General features: G+C 34.2%; 1 protein-coding gene across 1 annotated transcript in view; it reads right to left on the bottom strand.

Annotated features, from left to right (window-relative positions):
- Window positions 1-16,806, bottom strand: part of LOC130895637 (protein sprouty) — a 51,059-nt gene that overhangs the window by 21,300 nt on the left and 12,953 nt on the right. The window contains exon 3 of the mRNA XM_057803063.1: window positions 11,226-11,310. The gene's annotated coding sequence lies outside the window, so the exon portion shown is untranslated. The remainder of the gene's footprint in view (window positions 1-11,225; window positions 11,311-16,806) is intronic.

Raw genomic sequence — 16,806 nt, 5'->3', positions numbered from 1 at the left:
GGTTTTTTATGATAAAATACAGTACAAGCTTAGCAATGGCTTTAAAAATGTTGTTGGATCCTTTGAATGCAAAAATCGAAGAAAAATGTCGAAGAAAAAACCACTCTTTGACCAAGACAATGCGCCGTTTCACAAATCGATGGCAACGATGTTTAAATTGAAGGAATCGCTTACTAATCCACCGTATTGTCCAGATCTGGCCCCTGTTCTCAAAAAATACTCGCCAATGAGAAATTCAGCTCAAATGAAGAAGCTGGAATTGAAGCCTATTTTGAGGCAAAAGACAAAGCACGGCATCGATAAATTAGAGCAGCGTTGGAATTTTGTTAAAAAATTCTTGCATATAAAGACGCATATTTCGAGAAAATTCTTTGTATATAAACCGTATACTTATTAATGAGGTTTAAATTACAAAACTGGGCGTGGATCGATGATTTAATAGCAATCGATTTTAGTCTAATAGAATCGAATGGTAAAAACTGGAATCGATATTATATATCGTAGCATTTCTTAACTCTGCGTATTCTAATACCGGATATTAAGTTCTACTAATAGGCCGTTCAACCCATGAATGCAGATAAAACATTTAATATCAATGTACTTTAGTCTAATAATCTAGTCATCTAACTTTATGTTCGTTGAAAAAAAAAAATCAAAGACCACGTCAGTACCACAAAAATCATGTTATTAGTTATTCCCATACATTATAATATCCGTTTCGGTGTTAACTCGATAAATACCCAGAATAATATACCGGGGATAGTCAAAAAATTATCTAAATGACTAAAAAAATTTGTATTATTACAAAATCAAAAATCCAAATGCAATTAAATATAGAAATCGGTAATAAAGTGCCATATTGATGCCGATTGGTCGATAGAAATAGGTTTTTAGTGTCTACGGCAATCTTTTGAGTCAGGAGAGCTTAATTTACAATTTTTCAAAGAACCAAAAAAAAATTTAATGTTTCCAGTAGTAAATGAAACTATCACCTTTTTGTTGTTGGAAAATATTTGACAGTTTTTTGAAATCTGGGAACACAAAAATATTCCGAGAGGACTAAATCTGACGATTAGGGTGAATAGAGATGGATGAGACAAGCGAAGGCCCATACAAATGGACCCCATTCATTTCTCACCAAACAAATATTCCAGATAAATAGGCGCGAAAGCAGGTGCTGGTGCATGGATGAGGACGTAACTGCAGACCACGACGGGCCTCTGTGAAGGCCTATGTGCTCAAAGGCTTCAACGGCCCTCTATACCTATGAACCATGAGCCGGTGCATTGTGCACTTTCCTCAAAGCCAAATACGGCTGTTTTTGCTTTCTTTCTCGCTCAAACGTTGCAATAAACTGTGGAAACTACGAGGATGGTCCCAGAAGTACCGGACTCAAAAAAGAAAACACAAAAATTTTGGAAAAAATATATTTTTTCTTCATCTTTCAGCTACATACACTTGGTCCAGCGATAAGTTCGATACCCTTAACCATTAACACCACTTCATTGTTCGATAAACTTTACCACCGAGCCGTTTTTCAAAATCTGGCAACAGAAAATAATCCGAGGGGGCTAAATCGGACATGAGGTTGCAATTAAAACTTAAAATTATTTAATTTTGGCCATTGAAGTAACGATGTGTGTTAGCTGGTGCATTGTCTTGATGAAACAACATTTTCTGGTGGTTTTTGCTTGATTTCTTCGCCCAAACGTTGCAATAATGTTCGCCGTTGATAGTTTTCCTTTTTTCAAGATAATCAATGAAAATCATCTCAAAAAAACCGACGCGATTACCTTGCCTGCAGATGAAATAGTCTTTGTTTTCTTTGGAACCGGTTCTCGCTTTCTCATGACCAAATTTTCAGTTAATATCGCACTTTTTGAAATGTCTACTTCATCTACTAGTTCGTTCAGTTCCAGTCGACAATCAGCCAGTACCAATTTGTGTGTGGATTTTCTTCAACATATCTGGAGTCGTTACTTCTTTTGGTCGACCACTGCGATGCTGGTCATACAGACTCTGGTATTTAATATTTTACTGTTAATTACGAAGGACCAGTCTCTCCCAGAGTGGAATCTAGTTCAGCTTTTGGATTGGTTGGGCTATAAGGTCTTTCTAAATCAGTGGGTAGGTTAGGCCAGTTACTTTTGGTACCATCCTCGTAATATTTAACAAAAAAAAGTATGTGGACATCAATTAGGCTTGAGGAAATGTATAAATAAACAAAAATGAGGTTTTGCTGACCAGTAGCCGATGATCTTTTTGTATTTACATCGCTTTTTATATTTCCTGTTTATTGTTGATATCGTATTAATTAGGTTTGTTTTGCTCACCCCTCGTACATATTTCACGTGAATCAAAGAGACCATCCACGATTCAATATATGTACGTTTTCTTTAGAGTAAACATCTAAAGGGAAGTTACTGTATTATCTGCCAAAAAAGAAAACGAATTTACATCACGATGATTTGGATACCGATACAACTTAACAATTTAATGATTGAATCGATTGTATATTTTGTTTAGTAATACGAATTTTATAATGATTTATATCCGTCAACTGAATGCTTATATATGGAAAGATCGTTAAATCATCTGTCAAATAGACGACGCGGCGCTTTTGGATGCATGGAGCGCGTCGCATGGTTCTACAACTAACTGACGCTATTTTAACCGGACTGACGATTCTCTTAATTATTTAGAAAGTATGAAGATCTAGCTCTATAAAAGTGACGTTAAATCCCCCTTCAGCAATACGTCAAAAACAAGCTGTCAATTTACAAACCACCAGAGTAGCGGCGACTGACTCTCATTGACTTATGTCCCCTATTATAAGGACGCCAATGAGTTTCATTCGTTTCAATAACGCGACTTCATTCATTGGTGAAAGTTTGTTGTATCAATTTCATTATACAATCAGTTTAAATGAATTGACTGGAACAAACGAAATTTCGTATAATCGCTTGGAATTCGAACGAAAATAACCAAATAAAAAGATAACAACGAATACCGTTATTTTTTTTTTTCAAATTATTCGTTCCCATGATTTTTCAGGGATTATCGTGTTCTCCATATCGTTATTATTTAACGTAGGTTTCCATATGGACATAGTGAAATTGCCTTGTATGGAAAGCAGGCATGCGTTTAAAATAAAGTGGGACGACGTCTGGGCGTTGTGTTGCGTTGGTGTGGACAAACCGAACATATGCTAGTACATTCTTCGACATAAAATATTTATTACGATCGTATAAAATTTGATTCGCGTGAAATATGTACGGGGGATGAGCAAAACAAACCTAATTAATACGATATCAACAATAGATTGGAAACAAAAATTATCGACTATTGGTTAGCAAAGTCGATTCACAAAAAGCCTCATTTTTGTCTATTTATACATTTCCTCAAGCCTAATTGATGTCCACATACTTTTTTGTTAAATATTACGAGGATGGTACCAAAAGTAACTGGCCTAACCTACCCACTGATTTAGAAAGACCTCAGCCCAACCAATCCAAAAGCTGAACTAGATTCCACTCTGGGAGAGACTGGTCCTTCGTAATTAACAGTAAAATATTAAATACCAGATATTTCAAAAAGTGCGATATTAACTGAAATTTTGGTCATGAGAAAGCGAGAACCGGATCCAAAGAAAACAAAGACTATTTCATCTGCAGGCAAGGTAATCGCGTCGGTTTTTTTGAGATGATTTTCATTGATTATCTTGAAAAAAGGAAAACTATCAACGGCGAACATTATTGCAACGTTTGGGCGAAGAAATCAAGCAAAAACCACCAGAAAATGTTGTTTCATCAAGACAATGCACCAGCTAACATACATCGTTACTTCAATGGCCAAAATTAAATAATTTTAAGTTTTAATTGCAACCTCATGTCCGATTTAGCCCCCTCGGATTATTTTCTGTTGCCAGATTTTGAAAAACGGCTCGGTGGTAAAGTTTATCGAACAATGAAGTGGTGTTAATGGTTAAGGGTATCGAACTTATCGCTGGACCAAGTGTATGTAGCTGAAAGATGAAGAAAAAATATATTTTTTCCAAAATTTTTGTGTTTTCTTTTTTGAGTCCGGTACTTCTGGGACCATCCTCGTAGTTTCCACAGATAGAATAAAGATGTGATAGAAGATGGTTAGGAAATTGTGAATAAAAAGAAAGAAATAAAGAGAAAAACTCTGGAAAGTATGAAAGTTTCTTCTGGAAATGGAATAGCTAGATTTGCAATTTTATTAAATATTTCAAATTATATAGCATTTTGTTAAATCTGTATTGATCTAAAGGTTTTTCAAAAAAACTCAGTTCGTACCACGAATTTTTAGTTTTAGACGATTTTTAGACAATGAGTTAGTTAAAAATAAATATTACTTTCAATCCCCGCGTCCAATTAAGCTTTTCCGCGAAAAATTAATTTAATTACTTCTAGAACAAAATTGCAACTTGTCAATTCTGATTTATGAATTCGTAACTAACTTTCTAAGCAACATCATTGAGAACATGTCTTCGATTTTTTCATTATTTAAAGCCCTTAGCAATCTTATACAATGTACCAAATTTTCGAGTTAAAAAAGGGCCATATTTTGAAGCCCTTTAACTCCTCGAGGATGATACTTGGTATAGAGATAAATTACACGCTGTCGTCATATTTTGGGCTCGTTTATACGCGTGTCGTGGAAAATTATTCTATTTTAATCACGCAATTATAAAAATTAACATTGTGGATCGATTTTGGTGCTCGTTTTGATTCCGTAGAGCACAAAAATCATCAACGTTTTAATTTAAATCACAAAACTTCTATTCGTCGAGTCGCTTTTAATGAAATTCTCCGCGTAGACGACATCGATTATTAATATTTCTTATTTCATATTAGAATGATACGTAGACAACTCTTCAGACCAAACCTCGTATAGCTGGTGGTAGCTGATTAAATTAAAATATAGGGGTGTTTACACTTAATAAACGTCTTTAAATTTTCCTGGAAACGACAGATCAACAGAAACAGAAAAAAATCAAAACTAGACGAGTCCAGATTTCAATTCAAACGAGGATAAACCCAAAAAAATCTCCTAGATACGACTTAATCAATGCTAGGATTCGACAAGAGCTTTCTAAGAAGGGAGGCCAATATTTGAGGCAGCTGGGGTCCTAATGAGCTTGGAATCTTGGTTAATTCGACAATTTTTGTATCAAATCTCCACTAACTATAATTTATTATCAGTTTCGGATTGATATTGTTGATAAGGAAGTATATTTTGAAATAAAATTTTCGATATTACCACAACGTACCAAACAAAATCGTAAATTAAAGAATTTCATAAAAATATTTACATCATTGACCTTTATTCAGTATCAATTCTAATATCGATGTTTTTTTTTCTTCTCAATGGGAACGGAAATAGTCCAGGTTCGTTATTGGAAAGATATTTTCAAAATTTAAGATACGAGGGTTAATATTTGATCTACCCAACTCCAATTTCTCTGGGCCTGATCCACCTTATCTGTCCATCAGACTCCAAAAGCAAAACACCAGCAGAATTATTGAGTCTAAACAAGATTTATACAAAGTTTCAATTTTCTGCTACGATCTATTTTTATTATAGTAAAGTTCGAACGACCACTCAGTCAAGTGGCTTCACAGATATTGAACACCCACCATATAAACTTGATCTAACCCCGTCCGATTATTTTTTATTGGCAAAGCTGAAGGACGAGTTAGACGCCTTGAAAAGTGTGTGGATATGATGGAAAATAATCACGGTTTTTGTGTTTATTTAAGGACCTTTCTTAGTTTAAAACAAAGTGAGTCCTTTCAAAAAAAAACAGTCAAAATAGCCTCATTTCTTTAACCTATTTTACCCCATCTAATTCGGACTTCATAGACAAATAGGTCTAGCGTTACATAGTTGCCAAATGTATATAATAATTCCGTTAAAAACATTTTAACACCGATAAACGATTTTTGATGTTTTGTCTACCTAATGGTGCAAATTATTATACATTATTACGTTTTTTATAGTAAATACGAAATTTTTAATGAAAATTTTTCGTTCCGCATTTCCAATTTCGATTTATTTTTAATGTTGGTTAACTGGACTATATTATTAATCTATTTCAACATATTATTTATCATTCGAGTGGCATAATATCTAAAGTAAATCAAAATGACAATTTTTACACTAATTAATCTCCAAAATAATGAAAAATAAAAATTTTAATTAATAACACTGGGAAAAAATATTCCTTAATGTACAGTACCAAAATTCTCGGGGAAGAAATCCAGATCAGAACGCTAAAAATTTATTTTTTTTTAGACTTAAGGGTTATCAAGCTGTAGCACAAGCAAAAGGACAATGACTCCACGAATTTTCCAAACATGTTCACTGTATTTAATTTTTTCAAAAAAGAACTTCATGTTCTCGTAAATTTCTTTCGTATCAGAACTACGAGCAACCGGAACTGAAAGACAATAAATTCATGACTACAGGAATGTCATTTCACCGTCACAATGTCGGAAAAAAAATTTCGAACAAAAAAAAACTAAATTTCAGTCGTTTAATCCAGACCCAAAGAGCTGAGCTTGTTTTTTGTACAGAATCAAATCCTGACTTTCTGCTTGATTTGGAGGCTTTGGCACAAACAATTGGGCAGTATGGAGTATTATTTTGTTGGTTACTGACATTCTGCTTGATTTGGAGGCTTTGGCACAAACAATTGGGCAGTATGGAGTATTATTCTGTTGGTTACTGACCTTCTGCTTGATTTGGAGGCTTTGGCACAAACAATTGGGCAGTATGGAGTATTATTTTGTTGGTTACTGACATTCTGCTTGATTTGGAGGCTTTGGCACAAACAATTGGGCATTATGGAGTATTATTCTGTTGGTTACTGACTTTCTGCTTGATTTGGAGGCTTTGGCACAAACAATTGGGCATTATGGAGTATTATTCTGTTGGTTACTGACTTTCTGCTTGATTTTGAAGCTTTGGTACAAACAATTGGGCATTGTGGAGTATTATTCTGTTGGTTACTGACTTTCTGCTTGATTTTGAAGCTTTGGTACAAACAATTGGGCATTATGGAGTATTATTCTGTTGGTTACTGACTTTCTGCTTGATTTGGAGGCTTTGGCACAAACAATTGGGCATTATGGAGTATTATTCTGTTGGTTACTGACTTTCTGCTTGATTTTGAAGCTTTGGCACAAACAATTGGGCATTATGAAGTATTATTCTGTTGGTTACTGACTTTTTGCTTGATTTTGAAGCTTTGGTACAAACAATTGGGCTTTATGAAGTATTATTCTGTTGGTTACTGACTTTCTGCTTGATTTGGAAGCTTTGGCACAAACAATTGGGCATTATGGAGTATTATTCTGTTGGTTACTGACTTTCTGCTTGATTTTGAAGCTTTGGTATAAACAATTGGGCATTATGAAGTATTATTCTGTTGGTTACTGACTTTCTGCTTGATTTGGAAGCTTTGGCACAAACAATTGGGCATTATGGAGTATTATTCTGTTGGTTACTGACTTTCTGCTTGATTTTGAAGCTTTGGTACAAACAATTGGGCATTATGAAGTATTATTCTGTTGGTTACTGACTTTCTGCTTGATTTGGAAGCTTTGGCACAAACAATTGGGCATTATGGAGTATTATTCTGTTGGTTACTGACTTTCTGCTTGATTTTGAAGCTTTGGTATAAACAATTGGGCATTATGGAGTATTATTCTGTTGGTTACTGACTTTCTGCTTGATATTATTTATTATTCTGTTGGTTACTGACTTTTTGCTTCATTTGGATACTTTGGCGAAGGCAGTTGCGCACTATGTAGGATTGGTCTGTTGGCCGATGACAAGTTTGGGTACAGGACAGTGTGTTTGGACATGGTTAGATTAAAACCAGTGTTTACCAGTGTAATTTTACATACAAATTTCATTCTTTGATCTATGGGGATTCCAGTTTTCGTATGTGTACAATCTTAGGCGCCAAGTTGGACATCCTAGTCGTTTACTGTCGACGCAATACGTTTCCATGAGAGTATGGAGCGGAAATTCTTCAGGAGGAACTAAGAAATGATGGAGCTATCAAAGCCGAGGTATTTAATGGATATTTGATGCGAATGCATAAGATTTTTACTTGGGGTACTTCCAGGAGATTTATTTAATGAACGAAAGTTCTTTGGGGTTTTGAATGGGTCATGAATAACCCACGTTAGTTCTTCAGAACAAACTCTTTTTTCAACAAGCGAAGTTTTGAAGTTAAGAACCAGAAAAAAGTGTCTAGTTGTGTGTGAATTTAGATTTGAAAATTTCCATACAGATACTAAAATCAACATTCATTCTAAATACAACGAATTCTATCAATGAAAACAATCTATTGACGCTTTTATCATTAAAAGTAAAGAGACGCCCACTACGAGATGAATCATTTTCAGCTAAAATGAAAAAAATATCATTCATGAAATCCAATTATCGTAACTATGAATGAAATGGTTCGAGATAGTAACAAAAATACAAATATATAACATCCGGATAGATTAGATTAGAGAATTTGTTAACGACATATTGTCACTAGATGAAATAATTACTAATTTGTTTTATACGAGGGCGATTTGAGAGTACAGAGACAGATGGCAGATAGAAACAACCATGTAAAGTACATAAAAATAGGTCTTCGAACTTGAAACAACTACCGCCATCTGTATGACGGTCCAGGTACTTCTGGAACCATCCTCGTATAAGTAGAATTACTTCTTACAAATTGTCCATCTTCTTTAATCCTAATAATTTCTGTGAAAAGTTACTTTACCATCGAAGGTCCCTCGTATATGATCCTAGAATTGTTTTTGTTACATAAAAAGCAAATTTTTGCAATAGATTTAAGGTTTCCGGTCTGTGTTGAATTAACACGTTGCGAAATTTTGTTTACAAGCAACTTTTTTATTTTCTATAAGCTTTGTCAGCTTTTTTCATCAATTCGATCAGACGCTTTGTTTTTTTTAATGTCGATTTGTCATCTATTTAGTTATTTAAATAATTTTGTTTTAGAATAAGTGTCAAAAGTACTGCAAGGATTTCGAAATTACTGCCAACCTAGTGTTTAAAATATGCAGGTGACGCGAAAATTCTGTCTAGCGAACATCCTCGTAAGATATGAGAACAGGAAAAAGTCACTAAAGGTCGGATCTGTGACATACGGTGGATGCGGAAGCAATTCGAAATCGAATTTCACCATCGTTTATCGCATAGTGCTTTGTCTCGATGGAACTTCTTCTTAAATGAGACTGTTTTTCTATGATTTCGACCTTCAAATCTTACGTAATGGTTTTTTACACCTGTTTAAGGTAGTCGATGAATATTATAACCAAAATTTTATTATATAATAACTTGCCAGCCGATTTATCGCCTTTCCACGCTTTGGAATCGATTCATCTCGTGCTGATTGGGTTCATCACCCCAAAAACTGTTCAGAATCATCAGTTCATCATTTTTTTTTTGATCGTCCATTAGGTTTCTTCGGTACCTTTAAGGTCTCAACTATTTCAATACGTAAACGTCTATTTTGAGGACAAACAAGGCAGATATTAATTGGAAAGGGTTGTAAGGGTTGGAACTTCTCTAGAAAAAATTTAAAATGAGTCTTGATCCTTTATTCGGTTGGGATATTTTTCAACAACTCTCGTATAAACAAAAAATACAAGTGAATGACCTTAGAAAGTTTCTTAATTTTTTTTTTTTTCGAAAAATGATTCAAACGAAATTGAAAAATTGTTTATTATCTTTATGGAGACACTCATAGATGTGGTCAGTGACTTTACAATTAGTTTTCTCACCTCCTCCTTCTCTTCTTCTCCCTCTCTTCCCTTTACCCTTTCTTCTGTGTTGTTTGACCTTCCAGAGGCCGTACGTATAGATGTGTGTAAGGCGACGTTGCCGGTTTCTACGAAATTCATGTAAATAGAAGAAACAATTTATCTATATTTATATATATATATATTTTTTTCTGTCCCTCGTAAGTCATATCCTTTTCGTTTCGTCCTTTTCCACAATTTTCTATATATTTGGGTAACTAACAACAAGTACGCGTACAGGGTGTACCTAAAAAACAATTTACGTACGTTTTATATTAGGATTAATGTATGGACGCCCTGTATATCTAGTATTTTAAAATATCGAACCATAATGCGGAAATATTAAATTTCAAATGTGGGTGTCGAATATCTTTGGGAACGAAAGGAATCGTGTTTGACGTTGTTGCCAAGTAAGCAAATTAACGATTTGTATAAAGAATTCGAATAATAGGCAAGAATTAATCAGCACATTTGCAATGACGAAATTATGTTTCAGTTTCAGCAATTGCTTCTTCATTTGAGCTGAGTTTCTCACCGGCGATCGTTTTTTTTGAGATCAGTAGTCACCGGAGGCCAGATCTGGACTATAAGGTGGACGAGGAAACAATTGGACGACCAGAATGTTGACCATCATCGATGTTTGTACGACCACGTTTAAATTGAAGTTCTTTTCGATGGAGTAGTGATAAAACTTTTGAAGCCAATGCTGAGCTTGTACCGTTTTTTGCCCAACAAATATAGACGATGAGAATTATTTTCAATTTCGGTTCTCAGCAGATTTATTAATAAGAAATAGACAGTGGGGGATTCGAGATATCAGCATTTTTTTAAAAGTTATATCGTATTTTTGCTCAAAAATAAGCTGCGAGTGTTTAATCTACAAAATTTGGTGTTAATCAAAACAAGTGGGTTGATAACCTTTCTTACAATTTATTATAAAATGCTGCTTATATGGACAAAATAAATAGTTAATTCAGTATACAGGATTATTCAAAAGTACACGAATAAAAATTTTAAATCTATTGCCTGTAAAAACAATACGAGTATTGCTACTTAAATTTTGAGATATGGCAACACTGGTCAGATATTACCATCAGAAGGTTTGACATTTTTTGATGTTTTTTTATTATTTCGACGTGGATTAAACCAACAGCAAATTGTCTATCAATCGCTTCGACTTTTGGTGATGAAGCTCCACCATTTTCTACCTGGTTTTCCGAATTCAATCGTGGTCATGATGCCCTTTTACCACATCCAGCATTTAGTCCACACCTTGCACCGTTAGATTAATATTGAAGCTTTATTTATATGATTATTAAATAAAGAGACCCTCTGCATATCATGTATAAATATTGAACGACTCACCGTCTTCACATTCCTGAAAAAGCTTGAGATACAGTCTTTTTTTCGTCTTCGAATTTTGACGGTTGTCCAGTTTTTTGAGAATATTCTGCAACAAAACAACCTAATAATAATAATAAAACTAACATTTCACATATATTAATCTACTACATTAGATTTTTACTAGTGGTTCGCAGTTGGAAGTGAAGATGGCGTCAGTTAGTATCCGCTGATGAATGTTCAACTACATGAACCAAATAGCGACGCTCTTAATCTTCATTTTAGGTCTCAAGCACGAACGAGAGTTGTTAAACCTCCCTGATAAGATTAATAACGTCGAAACTAGTGGGTACAAACCTCTCTCTGCAATGTAATTCAATATTGGTATTGGGTATATCCCGACGTTTCCAAAACTGTAGAATGAGCAAAAAGATTGCAGAATAGATCACCAAAGGTGCGAAGAACAATTTATTGTGGATTCTGTGATACTTCGACTAGATCACCGGAATATACACACTGCTTTTGTTGATTATAAGAAAGAGTTCGAGTGTACCTCATTTCTGGTTCGTGGAGGTCCATTTTATTATTGTAAACTTCAAAGTACGATCGAATCTACATCCGCAATTCGATCCAAGCTCAATCAGTACTAACTAGAGCTTGTGTACAGTGTGAGACCTTTGTTTTGTGGCGTAATCTAGAGAAATAAGTTCTATGAGTAACTATGAAGCTTGTATGGGGTCAAAGTATGTCGAATATCTGTAATAGACAGTAAAAGGTGAGGTAACAGCATTGGGTAGCTCGTCGTCTTCAACTTGGTTTTAAACGAAATGATAAAGTTGGAAGAGCAGATAGAACCTGGGTATCATGATAAAAAATATAATTTGCTAACCCCACGACGTTCTTGGTGTTAAGAACGAGGACGATCAACAGACAGAGCGACTAGAATTCCAGCAAAGAGTAAACAAATTTGATAAAACAGTGTTTTAGAGGAATAATCTAAAGAAATAAATACAGGCGATAATCTACCAGACTTGACGTACTGTCATTTGTCATTTTTGTACCTAAACTAAGCATCGTTTTTTCTAAAACATTCTAAAAATTTAACCTGCCGAGGTCTGGCTATTAAATAACGAGACTGCGCACCTAGAGGGCGCCCTAGACGCGTTGGGTATCTAAATATCTTGTCTCTGCACCTCCCAAAACACGTTTCCGTTACTATTATAGTATTTGTGCAGTAGCGGTTTGAAACGAACGTGTTTTTTGAAAAAAACTCCGACTGAGTGCTATAAATTGTTGTAAGAGGCCTACGGGGACGACTCTCTATCTTGTCCGCGTGTTTTTGAGGGGTGTAAACGCTTTAGAGAAAGCACTGAAGATGACCAGCGCCCAGGTCACTCCAACTCCGGAAACAGTGAGCAAAATCAACCAAATTGTACGTCCAGATTGTCGAATGATTGTCGAGGCTGTAAACCCAGATAAAGAGACTCTTGACCAAACACTCTTGCGTCAAAGGGTCTGCTCAGATTTCCTTGAGTTGGTTAGAAAAAGATCTGCTTTTAAAAGGACCCGATTTGAGCAGTAAAGCAAAAAACTGAAGACCCTCACCAAAGAAGACTTCCAGCACTGCTTCGATCAAAGGAAAAAATGTATGGAAAGGTGTGCGGCGAGGGGATGGGAGTTTATTGAAGGGGAGCATTCGATTGTAGAATAATTTTTATAATAAAACCGTTGTTCGTAACAAATCTCGTTATTTAATAACCAGACCTCGTAAATTACTAAATCTGGTTTGTTTTTGACTTGTAGGCTAAATTGAACTTTGTAAAGAATGTAATTTTTCAAGAAAACAAATAAATGAAGGGTATAAAAAGAACTATAAGTGAAAATACGTATAGAAATATTTGGAAAATTTTAAAGGAGCCAAATTTTTTATAATATTAAATGTTATTTATCTACCGGGAGGTATTGATTGAAATAATTACTTGAGTACGCCACTGGTGGAATATACAATCAAATTTTAGAAGGAGAACCCAAAGGACAGTGCTGAAGAAAAGAGATAAGAATACATTGACCTGTTACCTACCGGTTAGGCTACTGCGCTACGCACAGCCACGAACGTGGCGCGAGGGGGGATCGGGGGTATGGCGGAGGACGCCGTGCTACGGTCAGTCGGTATATAATAGTCCAGTCAAATTATACTTTTAATCAAAACAAAATTAAGGTGATTACCACATGTTTTTTTCTAGTTCAATACGTAAAAAATCAAATTCATAACTTGTGTTTGAGATTATTCAAATTTTGCGAAAAAATTAATGAACTGCTATTCATAATAATAAGAGTTTGAACTTCCACGATTCATTAGACACAAGATCTAAATCTGATATGAAAAAAATGCGCTTCCACTGAGAATCGATATTCAAATTCAAATTCAATTCAAATCGCAAAGTCCCGTGTACAAAATAATCAGAAAATTGAACTTGAACCACATGCCCTCGTAGGAAGAGAAGCTTCTGACGCTGCCGATGCAAATGTTTTGACAGAAACTTTTTCCAGGAAACTGTAGGTCACATGTGATGTATCATCTCTGAACAAATAATATCTGTCCTGATCTGGAGTTAAACACATGATTTTTTCGATTAAATTAAATATTTCTTCCAGCTACACGTGATTTTTTCTATTAAATTAAATATTTCTTCCAGCTACACGTGATTTTTTCGATTAAATTAAATATTTCTTCCAGCTACACGTGATTTTTTCGATTAAATTAAATATTTCTTCCAGCTACACGTGATTTTTTCGATTAAATTAAATATTTCTTCCAGCTACACGTGTTTTTTTCGATTAAATTAAATATTTCTTCCAGCTACACGTGATTTTTTCGATTAAATTAAATATTTCTTCCAGCTACACGTGATTTTTTCGATTAAATTAAATATTTCTTCCAGCTACACGTGATTTTTTCGATTAAATTAAATATTTCTTCCAGCTACACGTGTTTTTTCGATTAAATTAAATATTTCTTCCAGCTACACGTGATTTTTTCGATTAAATTAAATATTTCTTCCAGCTACACGTGATTTTTTCGATTAAATTAAATATTTCTTCCAGCTACACGTGAATTTTTCGATTAAATTAAATATTTCTTCCAGCTACACGTGATTTTTTCTATTAAATTAAATATTTCTTCCAGCTACACGTGATTTTTTCGATTAAATTAAATATTTCTTCCAGCTACACGTGATTTTTTCGATTAAATTAAATATTTCTTCCAGCTACACGTGATTTTTTCTATTAAATTAAATATTTCTTCCAGCTACACGTGAATTTTTCGATTAAATTAAATATTTCTTCCAGCTACACGTGATTTTTTCTATTAAATTAAATATTTCTTCCAGCTACACGTGATTTTTTCGATTAAATTAAATATTTCTTCCAGCTACACGTGATTTTTTCGATTAAATTAAATATTTCTTTCAGCTACACGTGATTTTTTCGATTAAATTAAATATTTCTTCCAGCTACACGTGTTTTTTTCGATTAAATTAAATATTTCTTCTAGCTACACGTGTTTTTTCCGATTAAATTAAATATTTCTTCCAGAAACACGTGATTTTTTCAATTAAATTAAATAGTTTCTTCCAGCTACACGTGATTTTTTCGATTAAATTAACCAAATCAAAGAAATTTGATCTTTGAAATAATAAGTGTGTTATGAAGGTTATTATTCACGAGGCGAAGATCACTGTATAAATATATACGTCAAACACGTCAAAATTTACCATTTTAATAAGATACGTCTGGTTTTAAGCGAATTTGACTGGACTATAGCTCGAGGGTCTTTATTGGAGTAGGGGGGCGATGCTGCCACATTCCCATCTGGTCAACAAAAAATAATAATAATAATAAATTTCCACATTTGGGCCTACGCATTCTCGACACTAGCTATTTATTCTCGAAGGTTTTACGTTGAAATTAAAATATAAATTATTTCGAAATTAAAGATGATAGATTATTAGTAGTTTGATCAGGTAGCTGTTAATTAATTATATCGAGCAAACAAAAGATGATCACGGAAATAGTTTATCGAATAAAAGGGGGGGCCTACATATTTTTTATTATATTTTTGATTCGACTTTTTATAAAAATAAAAAGAAAAACCCAAATAAATTAATAAATATATCTGTACATTGATTCGAACTCTATTAGTACTGAAGAAATACCTTTTAGTAGGGGAATATAACTTGTGGTTCTGTTTTGCACCAATGGTACCAAACTATAACACATTTATTTCCACTCATATAAGAGAATGGTTCTGGTCCAACAAAGAAAACCCACAAAAATCGACAAACCCCGCAGGTTTTTTAAATCTGGGAAGAGAAAATAATCCGAGGGGACTAAATCTGGTGATTAAGTAGCAATTCAAACTTTGATTTATTAATTTTGGTTATCAAAATAACGGATTTGTGAGTTAAACAGTTATTTTGCTGGTCCCATTAATTTTCAGAAATATCTTTCGTTCTTTCTGAATTTTTTCGAATCAATTTCTAGAAAACACTTCTTGATTATAATTTTTCGACTCGTAGAATATTTATATAGCCTTCAATAATTATAATAATTTGTTTGTAATCTCGCAGGAAGTTTCAACGATACTATTTTCAACTTGCCTTAGAAAGGTACAAATTTTTCGACGGATGTTGAATACTTAATTAGTTTTTTGGTATTTCTTCCTAAACTTCGCCGGCGACGAACATTAATTTATTAAAAAATTTAGTAGGGGAGATTGGAGCCGAAAAACTACTTCATAAATATATAAAGTGAATAATCATATAAAGTAGAACTTTATAGGTCAAACAATACAAGAAATCGACGTTTTTATCGATCATTATCTGCTGTTGTATGTGTCGAAGATGTCGTCGAACACATCTCAGAAATTATAGTACAGCTTCAAGGACAAAAGGAAATTGTCAATGCTTTGTCCAAACAAACAAAATTAAACGTACAAGTTGATGTAATACCATCCTGATAAACTCATTTCTGTATCATTTAAAAAAAGTCTCTTCCCTACAGATCAGAAACTCGCATCCTGTTTGGACAAAAAATATCACCGTCACTTCGAATTCGCTTGTTCAATGTTGAAGTAGTAACCAATATGTCCTGGCATAGTCACGTGGTCGATTTAGTCAAGGCTGCTTCACAAAAACTTGGAGATCTCTCCAAGACCAAAAAGCAACAACTTCTAATCCTTTACAGGACTTAGATTTGTCCACCTTTGGAACACATGATGCTCGACTCAATAAAGAAGAGAGCAATTCGCCTTATAGGCGATCCAGAGCTGACCAGAAACTTAAATTATAGAAGAAAGAACGTCGAATTGCCTCTGGTTTAGCAATACTACCATGGTAAATGGTCTTCCCAGCTGTCTAACGTATTCTAGAGATCTACTCAACAGGTAGAACTTCAATTTATGGAGACTCGTTTCTTTGGATACCTGTGGTATCAGCTACCAAAACAATATCCACAAGGATCTCTAATGTAAATGGGTTTAAACTCTTGTGGTTGCTTTTAACATAAAAAAAGATACTTGGGTCAGCTCCAAACACAGTATTTG

Source organism: Diorhabda carinulata, chromosome 6 (genome assembly GCF_026250575.1).
Source record: "Diorhabda carinulata isolate Delta chromosome 6, icDioCari1.1, whole genome shotgun sequence".
NCBI lineage: Eukaryota > Metazoa > Arthropoda > Insecta > Coleoptera > Chrysomelidae > Diorhabda > Diorhabda carinulata.
The sequence above is the reverse complement of the archived record's forward strand: the minus strand, read 5'-3'. Positions and strand labels throughout refer to the sequence as shown.